The sequence below is a fragment of the Lactuca saligna genome, chromosome 1 (assembly GCF_052625555.1).
Source record: "Lactuca saligna cultivar CGN05327 chromosome 1, ASM5262555v1, whole genome shotgun sequence".
Classification (NCBI taxonomy): Eukaryota; Viridiplantae; Streptophyta; class Magnoliopsida; order Asterales; family Asteraceae; genus Lactuca; species Lactuca saligna.
This window is the reverse complement of record NC_136417.1, coordinates 176,560,866-176,568,110: the sequence shown is the minus strand read 5'-3', so window position 1 is coordinate 176,568,110 and position 7,245 is coordinate 176,560,866. Positions and strand designations below refer to the sequence as shown.

At 28.6% G+C, this 7,245-nt stretch overlaps 1 long non-coding RNA gene across 1 annotated transcript; it reads right to left on the bottom strand.

The window, feature by feature from the left end:
* Window positions 1-437: 437 nt before the first annotated feature.
* Window positions 438-5,426, bottom strand: LOC145046391 (uncharacterized). Its single transcript, XR_013681999.1, has 2 exons — window positions 4,710-5,426; window positions 438-2,223 (listed from the first exon to the last, which is right to left on the bottom strand). It is a non-coding gene; the product is annotated as an uncharacterized LOC145046391 (long non-coding RNA).
* Window positions 5,427-7,245: the final 1,819 nt, after the last annotated feature.

The window sequence follows — 7,245 nt, the reverse complement described above, 5'->3', positions numbered from 1 at the left end:
TATTGAAGACACCTGTCCTTTCAACATGGAAGGGATTATTATATCCTTCATTATGTAAAGTGTCGGTAGAAGGATTGTTATGTAATTAAATAAGAAATGTCGGTAGAATAATTATTAAGTGTCGGTTGATGTAACATAAAGTGTGTAACCTTCAATAGTCTAGGGGGCTATAATGTAAATATGTGTGTCGTTTTGCAATCAAACGATTGCAACTCAATAATTGTAACTGGCTCTCTTGAGCCTATAAATAAATTTATCAACATGACGGAAATAATAAAGATTAAGAGGAGATTATACCTGAATGATACGTTGGATTATATTAATGATGGATTGTGTTGAATGATTAGATGATTATATGGATAGTTTGGATAGAACTCTGCTATTCAGAAATAGAACAACTATTTCAACAGAGAAGACAATTGAGATCAACTCAAGTCTTAAACACTCAAACTTAGCTTGTCTATTTCATTTGGGCAAAGGCCCTATTTATAGGCTCAAGAGAGCCGGTTACAATTATTGAGTTGCAATCGTTTGATTGAAAAACGACACACATATTTACATTATATCCCCCTAGACTATTGAAGGTTACACACTTTATGTTACAACAACCGACACTTAATAATTATCTACCGACACTTCTTATTTAATTACATAACAATCCTTCTACCGACACTTTACATAATGAAGGATATAATAATCCCTTCCACTTTGAAAGGACAGGTGTCTTCAATAATAGCTTTTTAATGTTATTGCTTATGTCATTCTTCCCGCCTCCAAAAAGACATATTTTTGAAAAATGTTTTCTTTCATCGTTAATCTTCCATGAATGGTGTTTCTTCTGTGTTTTCTGAACAGTGACTACAATTGTGTCTTGGTGCATGCATAATATGTTTACAAAGTTGTTTTTTGATATCAACAGGTAATTCAGCTAATTGATGAGAAAACTTTTCAGAAGGTTGTTCGAAGGTTTCAATTGCTTTCATTGCTTCTGGAGTTATTTCACTGTCTGTTAACGAATAGATAATGAAAGTTTTATTGGCGTAGTTTACTCTGATTCTTGAATTCTGATCTTTACCGTTGCCTATGCGTGATGATGCTAAATAGACACCGGCGAGTGCAAAGATTAGGTGATCTTGTGTTGGTGATTCTCGTGGTAGATCATATTTTGTTGGTTTTGAGCCATTGCTTATTCCCATGTTTGCGAAAGTAATGCTTGGGACAATTAGTTGAGAGTCTTCATCAAAAATTGGGTAGCTAGAATGTATTTTAATGAATAATCCTCTTTCCTGTTTTGCAAATCGTATTTTATAATTTCTGATGATAGTTTGTACAGCAGAAGGGAACTCGCTAATGCAGTGTAAATTGGTGCCTTCTAAATAGATGGTGTCGATGAATCCATGAATAAAATAATCCCATAAAGTCATAGGATCTGATAGGTCGGCTAAGAAGACTGCTTTAGGACCTGGGCGTCCTGCTACTGGGTAAAAGCCCATCAAAGAATGGACCTCGGTGTATAAAATGAGGCTATCCCATAATTCGGCAAATTTTTTGGCAGATGGTTTTTTCATGGTTTCTTTTTCTTTTGTTGATAGAATGGATTTAAGGGCAATTTTTGCATTTAATTGGTTAAGGGATCTTGGGATGGATACGGTTTTTGTGCTGTGAAGTTGGATATAGGTTTTTGTGGTGTTAGGAGAACTATTTTTGAACATTCGACGTTATCTTTTATTACTGCTTTGTATGCTTCGTTGTATGCGGTTTCTGCTTCATTTTTCGTTCTGTAGCTTTTGTGAATGATATTTTTTCCAAGAATATATGAACTGGGGATTCCCCGATCGTCATATACTCCTTTGTCTTCTCTGTTGAAAATTACGTACCATTTCTTTATATTTTTATGATCTGCTTGTAGTGGTGGATATTCTTCCTGGTTTGGCGTCATGGTTTGTTGACTTTCATCGGATGATATTTCTTGAATTTCTACTTTTGTTTGCTTTGTTGTTGAGCTGCTGGCTGCTTCTTCTTTAGATGCTGAACAGGATGATAGAATTTGTATTGTTTGTTGTAGTTGCTCTTTTTCACGTTTGACTACTTCAAGTTGTCTGATTAATGATGTCTCTTGCTCCTCTTTTTGTTTAAGTTGGTGTTTGACTTGCTTCATGATGGCTTCCATTTCAATATTTTTGCTGAATGAATACTTGCACCTTTTGGGTACCTGAATGATTGCTGAATGATGCTTGCTTTTAATATTTTAAATGATGATATGAGAATTTTCATATCAATGTATGCTTTGGTGATATTTTCATATCGTTGTATACTTTATCATTGTTTACTTTGGATGGTATTTTCATACCAATATATGCTTTAGCAATGTATACTTTGGATAGGTTAGATCCCAATAATGCTTTCTTCATAGGACTATTTACCTGAATCAGATGCAGTATCAGTTGTATATGCATAAATATCTATATCTGAATCTATCTCTGAATCTTCAATAGGTTCATACCCGAGATCATATGCAATTTTTAGTAAGTTTGTTTCTTTCTCTTTTTTAGTCTTTTTTGGACATTCGTAGACTTTGTGTCCGTCTTCTTGACACAATCTTTTTTATTAGATGGACAGTAATGTGTGTTAGATTGATATTTTTTCTTGTATTGTTTTCTGTCTCGAAAATATTTTCTTTCACTTTTTTTATAATATTGTTTATATTTAGGTTTATAAGTTTGTTTTTTCCAAATTTTCTTTTTATATTTTTGTTTTTTATTATCTTTACAGCCATATTGATTAACTTTATTAGATAGGCTATCACAGCATAAATCAATTCTTGCATCTTGTGTTGTTTTTTGTTCTAAACATTTTTTTTGCATCCATTCTTTTAATATACTTATCCTTGCTCCTAAGGTATCTGCAATTTTGTTTTGTTGTAATGCTTCTTGGAAATCTTTTATTACACTTTGACTTACTAATGATGGTAATTTTTGGTAAAACATGTCTAATGCTATCTTTTTTCTAGTAAAATCTAGATTATAATAATGTTCAGAATATTCGCATATAAATGGGTCTAAATAACACATGTTACAAATTCATAAGTTAGTTAGATGCCATAATGATTCTAACTGAAAAGCTTCTTGAGATGTTTTATCTTCTATTTGTTTTCCTATGAATTCTTTAATAAGCCGATTTAATACATTTTTAAATGTTTTCATAGTGTCAGTGGTTGCTATCATCATCATCTCTGTTTCATCAAGAGATGAAAGGAAACGATATGCATTACCTTGTGTTTTATGTATAATATAATTAAGAAAATTTTTTGGATGTAGATTTCTTAATTCTTCTGTTAGTTGAATTTGAATTTCCATTTTATTACTCCATTCTTGAATTTTTGCTTCAGGATTTTGCTCACAATCAATAAAAAGAATATCTGAATTTGTTGGAAAAGTAAATAGTTTAGGTATATATTGTGGAGGTATTTTTTCCTATTTATTTTGTTTATTTTTTACCATTCCTTGTCTATATAAAAAAAATTCTTCTAACGAAGGTGGTCCATATATATATATATATATATATATATATATATATATATATATATATATATATATATATATATATATATATATATATATATATATATATATATATATATATTGATTTTGATAATCATCTTCAACATATGATTGTTTTCGTTTTAATCCAAAATTGTGTTGTGAATTTCTATATGGATTTAAATAAGGGTTTTCATCATCTGAAGAAAAATCATATATTACTTCTGCGTCATCATTATCTGAATTATTTTCTACTATATTGTTTTCTTGAATTTCAGACGGAATTTCTAATGCTGCAAATAATTTAGTTAGTGTTTCTACTTTTTCTTGTAAAGATGTCATATATATTAAATATAAAATTTTTAGTTTCTTTTTCTTAGTGAATTGGTTATTATTAACGCTTTTTCTATATTTTAAAACTTATTTAACAAATTAATCTTGTTATCTTATCTTCTAGGTTTTTTATTTGTTCTTGTTTCCAATCTATACTATTATTTATTATATGTATTGCTTCAATATTAGATATACAATTTATTATTGATATGTTAGAGTCTATTTTTAAATTTAGAAGAAATTTTTTAGACTGCTTTAATGTTTTACGAGAAAATTTTAATTCTTGTTTATTTGTATTTAGGCTTGAAAAACTCATACTTATAGCTTGAATAACTTATAATGATGATTTTTTATATAATGTTTATGGTGATAAATAAATACGGTCATACCAAGGATAGAAATAAATGAATGTTTATTAATATTTAATCTTACGAAACTCATGATTAGTACTTTATAAAAACAAAAGGATTTTTTACGTTTAAAGTTTTTAGAAATAAATGTAATTGGGTAATGATATTAAATTTGTAATATAGAGAGTTGAAAATTTGTTTTATGAAATATGAAATAAATTTTAACTTCTTGGTACATAGTTATAATTGTAAAAACTTTCTACCGACATATGTTTAAATTGTAGGTGAATAATAATATTTGATTTTAATACTGAACTTATAATGATGAATGTTTGTAACGATGAATATTTATAAGAATATGTATGATGATGCATGATGAACGTTATGAACGACAGATTTAATGTAAATAATAGTAAGAACGTTACTTAGCTCTGATACCAAATTTATCAACATGACGGAAATAATAAAGATTAAGAGGAGATTATACCTGAATGATACGTTGGATTATATTAATGATGGATTGTGTTGATGATTAGATGATTATATGGATAGTTTGGATAGAACTCTGCTATTCAGAAATAGAACAACTATTTCAACAGAGAAGACAATTGAGATCACCTCAAGTCTTAAACACTTAAACTTAGCTTATCTATTTCATTTGGGCAAATGCCCTATTTATAGGCTCAAGAGAGCCGGTTACAATTATCCAGTTGCAATTGTTTGATTGCAAAACGACACACATATTTACATTATAGCCCCCTAGACTATTGAATGTTACACACTTTATGTTACATCAACCGACACTTAATAATTATTCTACCGACACTTCTTATTTAATTACTTAACAATCCTTCTACCGACACTTTACATAATGAAGGATATAATAATCCCTTCCACGTTGAAAGGATAGGTGTCTTCAATAATGGTTTTTTAATGTTATTGCTTATGTATGATTCGTTGTATGCGGTTTCTGCTTCATTTTTCGTTCTGTAGCTTTTGTGAATGATATTTTTTCCAAGAATATGATACCAAATTATCAACATGACGGAAATAATAAAGATTAAGAAGAGATTATACCTGAATGATGGATTGTGTTGAATAATTAGATGATTATATGGATAGTTTGTATAGAACTCTGCTATTCAGAAATAGAACAACTATTTCAACAGAGAAGACAATTGAGATCAACTCAAGTCTTAAACACTCAAACTTAGCTTGTTTATTTCATTTGGGCTAAGGCCCTATTTATAGTCTCAAGAGAGCCGGTTACAATTATTGAGTTGCAATCGTTTGATTGCAAAACGACACACATATTTACATTATAGCCCCCTAGACTATTGAGGGTTACACACTTTATGTTACATCAACCGACACTTAATAATTATTCTACCGACACTTCTATAAATAAAAATATCAATCCTAATTATTCTACCGACCCTTTACATAATATAATAATCCCTTCCACGCTGAAAGGACAGGTGTCTTCAATAATGGCTTCAATAATGGCTTTTAACATCATTACTTATGTCATTCATATTATTATATTATGTAAAGTGTCGGTAGAATAATTAGGATTGATATTTTTATTTATAGAAGTGTCGGTAGAATAATTATTAAGTGTCGGTTGATGTAACATAAAATGTGTAACCCTCAATAGTCTAGGGGGGCTATAATGTAAATATATGTGTCGTTTTGCAATCAAACGATTGCAACTCAATAATTGTAACCAGCTCTCTTGAGCCTTTAAATAGGGCCTTTTCCCAAATGAAATAAATAAGCTAAGTTTGAGTGTTTAAGACTTGAGTTGATCTCAATTGTCTTCTCTGTTGAAATAGTTGTTCTATTTCTGAATAGCAGAGTTCTATCCAAACTATCCATATAATCATCTAATTATTCAACACAATCCATCATCAATATAATCCAACGTGTAATTCAGGTATAATCTCCTCTTAATCTTTATTATTTCCGTCATGTTGATAAATTTGGTATCAGAGCTAAGTAACGTTCTTATTATTTTACACATTCGATCTATCGTCAAGAAAATAAATATATGCAACATCGTAAAAATAAAAAATCATTCTTTTTTAAATACTCATATTTAAAAAGTCATCACCCATAACTAAAATATTTAAAGAAGATTTAATATCTTAAATATGCCTCAATAATAGAAAATACACCAATTATTATTAATAACGAAGAAAATGAATCGGGATACACTTTTGATGCTCTAATTAATAAAAATAATATTAATAAAGATGCTATAAGAAAATCAAATTTTACACTATCTGAAAAACATAATTTTAGATATAACTCATTAAAAAATTTCTTTTCTAGAAAAAATATTATATATTATGGAAAAATACTAGGAGAAGAACCAATACCTATGGAATCAACTCAAGGAAATATTATTATACCGATATTAAATAAACAACAGATTAAAAATAGACTATCTAATATTAAAGAAATATATAGAACAAAAATCGCTTATATTCATATATCAACTATTCAAATAATTTTAAAAACTACTTTTAGCGATTTAGACACACCAATAGAATTAGAAATTAGAGGTGATCCTATAATTAATAATTAAGAAAGTATTATTGCAAAAGGAAAAGGAAATTTAATTGAAGGAAAAATAAAATTTGATATTAATATACAACTAGGATTAAGTCTAAAAGATAAAAATTTAAGTAATAGTATTACCATACGATATAAATTATTAAGACAAAATTTTATGTTAAAAGGGAATCATCCATTTACTATTACATATCAAATAAATTATGCATTAACAAATTCTCATCATAGTATTACGTTTAAAACAAAAGATAGAATTTATATAGGTAAACTATTTACACCTTTATTATCACTTGAATCACCAAATATGACTAATAATAGAATTTTTAATGAAACTAATTTTCAACCAATAATAACTACTCCATTAACAAAAAGAAATCCAATTATAGAACCTCCAATTTCAACTATAACAGGTAGATTTGCTATATCAGAAAATCAACCTACAACAT